Source organism: Galeopterus variegatus, unplaced genomic scaffold, assembly GCF_000696425.1.
Source record: "Galeopterus variegatus unplaced genomic scaffold, G_variegatus-3.0.2 Scaffold634, whole genome shotgun sequence".
NCBI lineage: Eukaryota > Metazoa > Chordata > Mammalia > Dermoptera > Cynocephalidae > Galeopterus > Galeopterus variegatus.
Window position 1 is genome coordinate 28787 of NW_007726745.1, and position 12645 is coordinate 41431.

The following is a 12645-nucleotide window of genomic DNA, read 5'->3' on the forward strand; positions in this document are numbered from 1 at the left end:
TACGTCTTGTTGATGTCACTTCTGCAAAATCAACACGGGTGTTCGAAGCAGTCAGATTTTCTAGAAGGTGTGTACTGGTTATAGATAGCCTGTGAATGTTCTGTCAAGTCAGGGAAGGTTCACAGAGCTGCCTTTGGCCAAAGGGGCCTATTTCAACAGCTCTAAATTGCTCTCCCTGTCTGAGCTCATGTCTAGCTCAGAAGATAGGTTGTGTCCTTTCTGCAGGGCTTTGCTTCTCACTCCTTCCTTCTACTTTTTCTTTTAAGGAGTGGGAGAGTAGGAGATTTGTCTTCTTTGTTTCTGCACGTCTCTTAGATGTAAATGAAACAGAAGCACTGTCATTACCTTTCCCACTCAATTAATTACACAAATATTTCTGGGTGACACCAAGTTAGTATGGTCTCCAGCAACCAGAGGCCTCATTATTTCATATTTCCCAAATATTTCCCAGTGTCCTAAATAGGGCCATTTCTTTTTTTATTTTTTTGTCTTTTTTTTTTTTTTTCGTGTCCAGCAATGGATCGCAACCCTCAGTGTCGCGCCCGTACCGGACCGGCAATGGGATCGCAACCCTCGGTGTTGTGCCCGCACCTCGCTCAGCCAGTGAGCGGGAACTGGTCTGTATGTGGGATCCGAACCCTCGGCGGGAGCGCCGCCGCGCTCCCAAGCGGTGCACTGTAGCATGCGCCACCGGGCCGGCCCCAAATAGGGCCATTTCTGTGGTTTGCTTCTGGCTTTGCTAGTCTTTTCATTAATGTATTTATTTATTTCCACTGGGATATATATCTACAATGCAACTTTAGAAATGTGGACTTGTTTTAAGAACAGACCGGATGTCAGAACCCTTTGGTTTTCTTGGTTTGTTCTCTGATTATCAGGTAGTTATAGAATGACCATTAATTTCGGGAAGGAAAAGCTTTTACATGAGAAAATTTAGAATAATAGTGATTTTCCTGGAAGTCTTAAAAATATTACAAGACAAGGATTCTCCACTGAGTGAGGCTCTTGGTCACACCAGCCCTTTGCTAGTGACAATAAAAGGTCATTTTATAATAATAAGAATAATTTGTACGTACAAGCTCTCTATTGTTTATAAGTATACTTGTAGATATAATCTCCTTTGTCCTCCTAATTGCACTATGAAATATTAGGTAGAACCAGAATAATACTCATATGTGACCCTTTTTGATCAAAACAAGAGGCAATTTCAAAAGGCTCAACAAAACAGAAAAGGCAGGTACTAATGACCAACTCCATCTCTACCCTGCAGCTCAGAGAGTGGCCTTTGTTAGGCATTCAAGGCCTGCACATTTGGGCTATAATTAGCCTTTTGGTTGACCCCATAGTCCTTTCATTCTTATTTTTAGCTTCATCTGACCGATGGCCTCACTGCCAGGTGAACATAATGGCAAATATTGGCCCTTACTTGTCGTAAGGCCATTTCCCACACTTTGGCATGTATTTCTTCCTTTTCACTGTCAGTCTTATTTAGATCCCCTCTTGGAGTCAATTCCAAGGCCCTCATCCCCTGTGAAGTCTTTTTTGACCCAGATGAAGGCAGGAGGTTTCTCTTCTGTGGGGTCCTTATTGCATCTCATCTTGCAATAAGATAGAGTGCTCCTAGAAGGTAATGGTCATTTCTACTGGACATTTCCTTGTATGTGCTCACTTCCTCAGCTAGACTATGGCCAAAGCCAGGAAAACAATGACAAATGTTGCAGAGACTACGTCAGATAAGCACAGAAAATGTCGTCTGAATTCGGGAAGATGAGAAGTTTCAGAGGCATTTTAAGGTGGAAGTCAGATTACAGTAAGTTCAAGAGTTCATGAGAAGTGCAGACATGGAGTCTTTGAGGAGGTCTTTACATAAAGAGATTTTGGTTATATTTCAGTCTTGATTAATGTGTGCCCATCTATCCTAAAATGTACACAAGAAGAGTAAATAATCTCAGTTTCCTTGGTATATCAGTCCGTTTCTGATGCTTATAATAGAAATACCTGAAACTGGGTAATTTATAAAGAAACAATATGTATTGCTTACAGTTTTGGAGGCTGGGAAGTCCAAGGTCTAGGGAACACCTCTGGTGAGGGCTTTGTTCTTGGGGGTGACTCTCTATAGAGACACAGGGTATCACATGGAAAAGATGGCAGGAGCAGGAAGGACAGCTCCTCACGTGCTCTCCTTTTAAAGTCCTCAGAACCACACCCATGACCACCATTAAACCATTCACTGTGTGGGCCGGCCCGGCGGTGCACTGGATAGTGCGCCGCTTGGGAAGCGCGGTGGCGCTCCCGTCCGAGGGTTCGGATCCCACATACGGACCGGTTCCTGCTCACTGGCTGAGCGGGGCGCGGGAGCAACACCGAGGGTTGCGATCCCGTTGCCAGTCCCCGGTCCGGTACGGGGGCAACACTGAGGGTTGCGATCCGTTGCCGGACACGGAAAAAAAAAGACAAAAGAAAAAAAAAAAAAAAAAAAAACAAAAACCATTCACTGTGACTGGGTCCTTACAATCTAATCACCTCTTCAAGGCCCCACCTTCCAGTTACCGTGACAGGATTTCCTACCTTCAACAGTTACAGTGAGGATTAATTTTGGGGGGGACATTCAATCCAAGGCACTGGGTGAAGGAAATAATCTCAGTTTCTGTTGTTCCTATGCCCACATTACTTCTGGTTATGTTTTAAAAAGATATTATGATCCTCTTAGTGAACATGTTTTAATTATTTGACCCATACTATAGACACTCTGGCGCTTGAATCTCTAGAGTCTGGTTTAGCAGATAGCTCTTTCTCATTCTCTCTTCCATAAACTGTGTAAGCCTCTGATGGTTGTTCTTCCTCTATATTTTATTTACATGATTGGAAGATGAATAATTGCAGTTTTGAGATGTCAGAGTTACTGAGATTAAAAAAAATAGGCATTTATACCTATAGCCAACAATAACGTATTATACAGTTAAACATTTGGTAAGAAGATGGATCTCATGTAAAGTGAGTCTCAATTTTGAAATTAAACTCTGATGAAATTGATACTTGTTAGTAGTAGAATTATCATATTGACTTCTTATTTCTAGAAAAGATTCGATTATATACCCTGTGATTCTAGGAGGAAGAAGGCCTCTGTATATAATGTTAGCAGAAGATGTAGTTGCATTTGAAAATCTTTACTGAACTCTCTAGAATTCTAAATAAAAATTCCAGGAGGCTTCTGGACAGCAAGGTCAATTTCATAGAAAAGGAAACATTTTATTTTGTAACAAGTTCTCAAATTCTAAGAATGAGCTCTTTCTTAAATTGTATTAATAAGATATCACTGCACAAAGAAGATATTCTCCAAGTTATCTCTTTTTGTTCATGTTGTCCATTGCTTTTTGGGAGCCAACTCTGATCAAATGTAAGAGGGTTTAAGTGGATCCTCTTTTTCTAGTTGTTTTCTGGGCCTCTTTTTCTTCCTGCACTGCATGTGGCTGGGAACTGGATACAGGACTGGATACAGGATTGAAATCGGGATGTTGCTTGATTTATACCTTACAGAAGGATTGCCTACACTTCCGGTGTGTAATTGGAAGTATTCATCAAAAATCACTTACCTTTTAGTCCCCACTTCTGGCTTTTGCTGCTACTTGATGCTCTCCATTATTGAAGAATGGTCCATTGGGTTGGTTGTGGGTAGATTTCTTTCCCCTTTTCGAACTTATTGTGCCTCTCCATTTCATCCAGAAAACTGACAGGTCTGATTGCCCTGTAGGGACATGGTACAAAGGGGAATTGAAAAGTGTTAGCCACAGATCTTTACTACTTCCTCCAGAGGGCACAGAGACTCTTTAACAGCAGTGCTGCTGAGCTTAGAGTCCCAAAGGGAGAAGCAGAGCAGGCCGTGTGCCAACATCTCCTGGTCATCACTGCCCCCTTAAAGAGCCTGCTCCACCACCTGCTCCCAGCCCGGGTTCTTTGGGCGCTGTGCCCCTACCAGTCTCTGGGTACCTGAGTGGAAGCTGCCTCACTCCCAGAATCTCCCTGGGACCATCACAGTCAATCCAGACTAAGGGTCACCTCTTCCAAGAACTCGGAGTTTGCATTTCTTTTAAGGCTTGGAAGTGCATCTAGCAGTGCTCGGCAAGTCCCTGAGTCTCCTCCCATCTACAGGTGGAAAGTTGTGACTAATTCTCTGGGCAATTGAGTGGCAGCTTAATCCTCACATCCCTGTGAACCTTGTTGATCCCTAAAAATAACGCTTCCTTCCCTTCATTTATCTTCTCCCATATCCTCCTACTCCACGTTATTCTGATCCAGCCTTCTCCTGCCACTGTCTTCCTTCCTGACTCTTCTAGTATGTTCTCTGGAACTCCCAAACCAGAAAAAACACACTCTTACATGCACCTTCTCTACACCAGACATCCCTTTCTCCTCCATGCTTTAATTGAAAACTGTCCCCTGATGACACTGCTTTATGGAAGCCCCTCAAATGGAGGCTGTGTTTTACTGTTTGTCTTCCTTGTCAGAGCTGGGAAGTGGTCCCAGTGCCCCCCTCATGTCATATTGCCTCTTCTAGACCATTAGAAGACTGTATCCAAAAACCTGAGAACCTTTCTTCTTGAGGTTCTTGCCACGAAGTGCCACCACCTCCTCGTTTCTGTCACCATTGCCATTCTGTTCTCTCTACTTCGGTTACTGAGAAGCTCCAGGCTTCTTCTCTCCCCACGTCCTGCCAACATCCTGCATGACTGTAGCCATGAAGCGGACAACTCAACTTCCACCCATGTCCTTTTGTTTCTTGAGCTACGATAACCTCCTCCACATCCTGAAGCTACTCACTCCCATGGCTGAACCTCCTGGATCTGCCCTCACATTAAATTGCTTTGCCTCTAAAATAATAAATTCAGGCCTTCCACAGCCTCGGGCCATGGGCTCCTAACCTTTCAGCTTTCCCTGGTTCTTCCTTCCCACCAAGTCTTCTAAGGTTCTTCATTTCTTGATTCTCTCCTTATGTGACAACCTCTTGTCTTCCCTGTTCTTTCTACTTAGCTTAAATTACAACCATCATCGATCCCCTTGCCTGCCGTTGTGCACTGTTTTCTCTTGGCAAGACACAAATCTTGGAAGAATCTGACTTCTACCTTCGCTGCATCTCCATCTGGGAGCGAGAGCTGCTGGAGATGCCACAGAACGTTTAGGTTGATGCTGCTACAAATTCACGTCTTCTAACATTTCTGCAGTCTTCCTCTTCTGTGCTCCACAGATATTCTGTTGATTTCCCATCTTTTCTCCACACTTTGGCCTTGCCATGACCCCCTTCACTGCAGTAAATGCCTGTGCACTGTACTGCACTCTGAACGTAGAGGTCACAGATGAGAATCTGCGTGTCTTCTTCCCACCCAATGCACGAGCATGACCAGGCCCCCCTGCCCCCTCCCCTCCCTCCTATGACGATGGCGGCAAGTCCACCCCCGTCTCCAAGGCCTCCTGCTCCCTGAATCCTGTCCCTCCTCAGGAACCAGCACACCTGTCATTTTCGTACATTTTTAACTTCTCCTTATAAACCACACAAATATCTAAATATCTCCTTTGAGTGCTAAAAAGAAATTTTAGTTTCTCGGTGCGCCTTGGTATTTTTCATCCCCCCAATACTTGGACTTCTGGTCCCCTCGGTCTGGAAGAGTCTTTGCTCCCTTCTGCCTTCCCTCTCCTTACCCGTCGTTTATTTCTCCACTCAGGCATCCCTTCCTCCAGGAGGGCTGCCCCGGCTTCTCCCCACACTCTGCAGGGGGTTAGGTCCCCCCGCTACGTGCTGCCACAGCCTTCCCCCATCTCCTCGTATTTCACTTCTTAGGATTCGCTGATCATGAATTCTCTCTAGTTGCTCACGTTAGTAGTAAGCACAGTGAAGACAGTCGTCATTGTATCCCCAGCATCGAACACAGACTTGGTGCTTCATGTGCATTTGTCAAATAAATGAGGGAATGGAGAGAAGCATCTGTAATGTCAGCGGAGATGAGAGAATGAAGAAGTTGAAATGTTCAACAAGACTCGTACTGTCATCTCCAGATGGCCGATGCCACTTGGGTTAAAAAAAATTTTTTTTTGTTTATCTGAACCATATGTTAATTAAGAAAAGAATACAGAAGAAACAAAAATGTGCTTTTGATTCTCCTTCTCATAAAACTTTTCCACACTTCCCCAGACTACCTCCAAATATGCAGAAACAATTATATACCAAATCTGAAACAATCTGTCCCGATATCCTCATGCAGGTGAAGTCCAAAGATCTCTCTCTCACACACACACACACACACACACACACACACACACACACACACACACACACATGCACGCACACACGCACACACTCGCACACACACACTCACACACACTCACACACACTCACACACTCACACACACACACTCACACACACACACACACGAATGCATGTAGAACTGGTGAAATCTGAATAAAGTCGCTGGATTTTATCAATGTCGATTTCCTAGGTATGATATTGTAATACAGTTATGCAAAATGTTATCATTGGGGAAAATTAGGTGAAGCATTTGCAGGATCTTTCTATATTATTTCTTGCAATTGCATAAAATCTACAATGATCTCCAAATCAAAAGTAAAAAAAGAAGAATGACAAATGTGTAGACAGTGTGTGTGTGTGCATTGGGTTCGCATGGGAGGTAAAGTGTGGGATGCGTGAGGAGTGTCAAGGTGTGCTTGGCTGAACAGTGTCCTCCAAATTCATGTCCACCCGGAGCCTCAGAATGTAACCTTACTTGGAAGTAGGGTTGTTGCAGATGCAATTAGTTAAGATGACATCATATTGGATTAGGGTGGACACTAATCTTAAGGCTGGTGGTCTTATAAGAAGAGAAAACAGACACACAGGGAGGAAGGCCATTGAAGGTGCAGGCAAAAGTTGGAATTATGTTGCTGTCACCCAAGGGCCATCAAGGATTGCAGGCAACCATCAGAAGCTAGATGAGGGAAAGGAGGATTCTTCCGGGGCACCTTCACAGGGAGCAGGGATCTGCTGACACCTTGATTTCAGACTTCTAGCCTCCAGAACTGTGAGAGAATAAGTTCTAGTGTTTCAAGCCACTGGTTTGTGGCAATCTGTTACAGCAGCCCTAGAAAACTGACACCAGAGGAGAGTAGTAACTTGGTTTCATCTTGGTTATTTTCCCTTAATTGCTCACTTTCCCTCACATGACATGGAAAAGTCAGTATAGTCTTACTCCTCGTATCATTTCTCCTCCTTGCCTCCTATCTTCACTGACAGTCTCATTTGAGTTCAAAGAAGAACTGAACAACCTCTTGCAGCAAATGGAACGTAGACAGCACCACCATTGCTTTTGGTCAGTGATACCTGCTATTTACTAAGTATCAACAACGTGTGAAGCACTGGGCAAGGAGCTTCATATACATGAACTCTAATCCTCACTACAAATTTGCAAAATAGGTGGTATTATTGTTTCTGAAAAGAAATTAAGCCTCAGAGATCACTTCTTACAAGTGATCTGATTTATATGGACAAAGTTTACTGATATAATTGACATCTAGTCAGAACCCTTATCAACTGTTTGTCAAAAATTTTTTTAACGTGGAAGGGATACCTGCACTTTCATGTTTATTGCAGTTCTATTTACAATAGCTAAGAGTTGGAGCCAACCTAAATGTCCACTGATGACAACTGGATAAGGAAAATGTGGTATATACATGCACAATGGAAAACCATTCTGCCATAAAAAGGAACAAAATTCTGCCATTCATAGCAACATGGATGAACTTAGAAAAAAATATGTTAAGTAAATAAACTAGGCACTGAAAAGAAACATGTCCTCACTCATAAGTGGGAACTAAACAGTAAACAAATAAACAAAAAAAAGAAAGAAAGATATAACAATCACAATAATCTGTTGAACTTTCAAAAGGAGAGAATGAACCTGAGGCCACCAGAGGTGGGAAAGGGGGAGCGCGGAGAAGGGGTTAGTGAGAAATTGGTAAAGGGCCACAAAAAATTATCATAGTGCGTGATGATAAATATAGTAACAAAAACAATATCATGCAATTATATTATAAACAATGCTGCAATAAATAAATTTGTGCATATGAAAAAATTTTTAAGACTGCCTATAACACTTAGCTCTATTATAAAGAAGAAAATAATGTCCAGTTCATTGCCTACTCCACAGTTTGATTGCTAGCCCAAATAAAACTTTATTAACATGCAGTAAACAGTTTAGATATTCCAGTCAGCCCCTCCAGGTCCCCAACCCCCCATTCCTGACCCCTTCCCATGACACTTGTACATAGCCAAACTCTCAGCAGGATGAAGCCAGGCACACAGCCCTTGCTCTGTGACCTGCCAACCCACTGAAAGCTCTTCTCATCTCATCCAACTCAGAGGCTGGTGCAGAGGTCCCAGGGACTTCACAGTCTGTACAGTGACTGGCAGAACAATCACAGTGGGGATAAGGCCTGTGCCTGGCTGCTTGTGGTGGGGCTGGACATTCACCAAATCATGCTAAGAACTGGAAACCTGCTGCTAAAGAAAAAAGTTGATTAGAGTGGGGAAAAAACAAAACAAAACAAAACAAAACAAAACAACAAACCCAATAACTCACCCTCCCCATTAGAATTTAAGATAGAGCTCCAGATGCAAAAGAATAATTTTAATAAGCTATTTACAGAATGATTAGTATAATTTTAATAACTAGAGTCAGTAGAGGCATCTAAGAAATATGTTACACAACCTAAGTATTGAAAGGTCTATCAGAACTTTTTGTTGTCCTCATCTCAGCAAGATTAACTCTTGAAAATTTGTAATTATAGAATATAATTCTCACTTATGCTATTATAAAATGCTATAGGTACTTTGTTTTCATTTTAAAGTATTTTTTCCTTCAAGTGTGAACCAAGTCAGATGTTTCTGAGAAAATGAAAGTCTATTGAAATGTAAAGTCTGACTCTCCTGTTAAAAAAAGTCCAAACTAAAATATGTCAAAGGAAGCAGGAAGAAGTAATAACTCCCAGAACTGATCCTACATTTTGGTCCATTAGTTTTACTTTGCTGACAACTTTAAAAATGCACATATAATTGCTTACTGGGAAGAAGAGTAGGAGTAGGTTATGTGTAATCTGAAGTGCTTTTAACAAGGATAAAATAGACTCATCTGCTACTCTCATGTTCTTTTTTAAAGATGAGCATTGGGATTTGTCTCTGTCTTTTCTTGGATTGTGTACTACAATAGGAGACTTGCATTAGCGCCGCAAAGGAAGCAATTTGGTGGTGATTCTGTAGGCTTCTTTGCCAGTTGGATGGAAAAAAAGCCTAGAGATCTTTGGATATCAAGTCCTTCAGGGGAATTATTTTTACCCTCACCACTCAGAAGAGTATGCTCATAAACTGGGAGGAGAAAACTTACTGTCTTTCCAAACCATGTTCCCTGAAACGTGAAAAGTCTACCAGACAGCAATTGCATACCTGAAAAAAAAAATCTGCATTCAAATTATTGGGACATTTATTGTTACAATTGGAGTTTATGTGTTTGGATTTAAATGTTAACATATTATTCTGATAGGATTTCAATGTATCAATCAAAAGTATTTTCTTTCATTTAAGATGTATTTACTCAATACCTTCTGTGCTGCACTATGGAGAATATTTAAAAAAGAATAGTTATCCTTGTTATCAAGGAGCTTACAAATCAGGTTTGAGAAAGGGATATGGGGGGTTTGGGGGAGTTGTTGGTTTTTGCCAATACTTAATGAGTGCTTTCTATATGACAGGCACTGTTCCACGTGCTTTACAGGCGTGAACTCTTTTAATCTTCAAAAACCCTATGAAATAGGTTGTAATTTTATCATCATGTTATGGGTGAAGAAACTGAGGCACAGGAAGTTTGGAAACTTGCCCAAGGTCAGACACCTAGTAAATGGCAAAGTCAAGCCACAAACTCAGGCAATGTTATGCTGCAGCTCAGGTTGGGCAGAACTCACACATACATCCTTGATGATAATAAAAAGTAACTAATAATCACTGACAATACTAAGGTAGTAAAATGACAAATGGGGAAATCATTCTGGGTTAGGGTAGTTAAGGAAGCCTTCATGATATGAAACCAAAACCAGATCCAAACAAACGATGTTATGTCTGTCACCTTGTCAAAGATGTTCATTAGCATGCCGAAGCTCTGAGAAGCCCCTCGTGTGTTTTGTCCTTTCTTTCTCAAACTTCCTTAATGCGAAGTCATTTTTCCACCCAGGGAACACTTGACATCTTTTGGCACACGCATTTCTATGCAATTTCTAAAATGTTAGTTTAGGAGGACTGGATTTATCTTAGGGACATACATTTGCAGAGACTACCCTGGAGTCCCTGGCCTCTGCTGTCGGTGGCCAGGAAGGATCTGATGAAGAAGTTACAAGGGGAAGATGGACTCCTGGGAACCTCGATGGATAGGATTTGCAGGAGTTGAGTGGAACTCTTTAAAACTTCACAGTTAACAAGTTTTGCGTATGTAACTCCAGACAGGGTGGTATGCTTATCAACTCTAGGAAGTCTGTTAACTAGATTAGTTCTGTCTAGCTGGGCTGAGGAATATTTACTTTAAAAATCAGAAGAGATAGTCCCTCATTTTTTCCTGGGCTTATCATTGTATCTTCAGTACCCCAGGAACACTCTCTTTCCTCTTTAATCATTTTTTTACATATTTTGTCCACCACATAAGAATTATTTTGTGACCAACGTGGACACTTGTAGATATAATTATGCTCAATGTCTTGTGTTTTATTTGCTCAATAATTGCTACAACTTACAGAAAATAAAAGATGCATCCCAACTCTCACTTTACAGATGTTTTTTTCTTGAAATGATGTAGGAATCTGTATCTGTTGAGTACCCCCTTTCTGCAGGAAATTGTGCTGTATGTTTTATGTATGTTATCTAATTTTGACCTCACAGCTGCTCTGGAGGTAGGTGTTACTATCATTGCACACACGAGAAGAGAGAGGCTCAGAGAATTAAAGTCATTGCCTAGGGTTAAACAGCAAATGAGGATGAGGGATTTGAATTCTAGTCTGTCTGCCTCCAAAGTCCACAACTGTAAAACTCTACCACATTGCTTCCCTAAAAGGGGAAAGATTAATACTGAAGATTAAATCAGCCCTTGCAATACTAGAATTTGAAACATTTCAGGCAATTGGATACATGATACAGGTGTTGCTTAGATAAGACAAGGCAATCATGCATTTTCAAACCATATCAGCTGAAAGTTAAACATTTTCTAATAATCTCTCCAGTGTAATTAAAAAAAAAAAAACCCCATTGTGTACCATTTTGTAGCAAAAAGCTCCTTATGTAGTCATTAATCAAATGTTTGACTGTCTGTTACATTCCCATGGAGGCAGGAGTGAGTCTCCTCCCTTCTCTGGTGGCATGTTAGGACGCGGCTCTGCTGTGTCCTACTCTAGGGCAGATGACAAGCAGTAGCTGAGAACGTGATTGGAAATGAGTGGGTGGCATGAGGCAGGTAATTCCTGGGAGACACCAGCCCACGCCCGCTGCAAAAGCCCAGTGAACCTTCAGGGCCTGACACAGAGCCATAACCAGTGAGAATTCGGGCTTTGGTGGCACAGATGCAAGGGAGATAAATGACTCTCATTTTATTTTTAGGAGCTCTTTCCTTCACAGAAATTCCTGACAGAGCCGCAAAAAAAAAAAAAAAAAAAAAAAAAAAAAAAAAAAAAAGATACACTGCCTTCTACTGTAGAATATAGAGGACCAAACAGAACAGTAGCTGTAGCTGGGGCAGAGCTTTCATTGAGTGACAGATTGAAGGGGTAGTCTTTTCACCCAACCTTGCAAATAAAAAGTCCATAAATTAACCAACCTGTTAAAGAGTGTAAAAACGAGTTTGAGTTCCTAATGTGAAAGCACCAGCACTTCTTCACTACATTTTTTCCCCCATAAACTCAACCCACTCTTACCCATATGTGAATGGAGATTTGCCAATGTTTTTGTAATTTAAGTGGAGAGAACTTCTATCTACTCAAAGTCTACCATCTACCGAAGAGAGTGCTTGATGCTTTTCGTATGCAATCTCTCTTAACTGCCATAACGATACTGTAAAAGGTATTATTGTCTGGAAATAATTTTATAGTGGTTTTAGTAACTTTCTTCGAGTCACAGAATAAGTTAGTGACAGAACCAGGATTGGGACTCACTTCTATCTTGGTAGCTTATTTGCTTTTTAGTAAGTTGTACTTCAGGAAGAAGCTTTAGCTGCATTGGAGCCATCACAGGTGTTTCTTAAATTTTCTAAGAAGTGTTCACTGGTAATGCCAGTCTCTGACACAAGTCTGAATGCTCCTGGAGAGACCGAGTCCTTTTATATCCCATTATCCAGCAGAACATCTGGCACACAGTAGATCCTCAATCAATATTCATTTAATTGAAATTCAACTGAACACATAGGCTTGGCCTATTTGACATTTGAAAGTCATGTCTGATCTTTACTTGGAATACTACTAGGGTCTCCCTTTTGATTTTGACTTTCTAATGTCTAGAAAGTCTACAAAAGAAAAAGTTACTTTGTATTCAGACATGGGGTGGCATTAGGGAATTAGTAGGATTCTAAATAAAA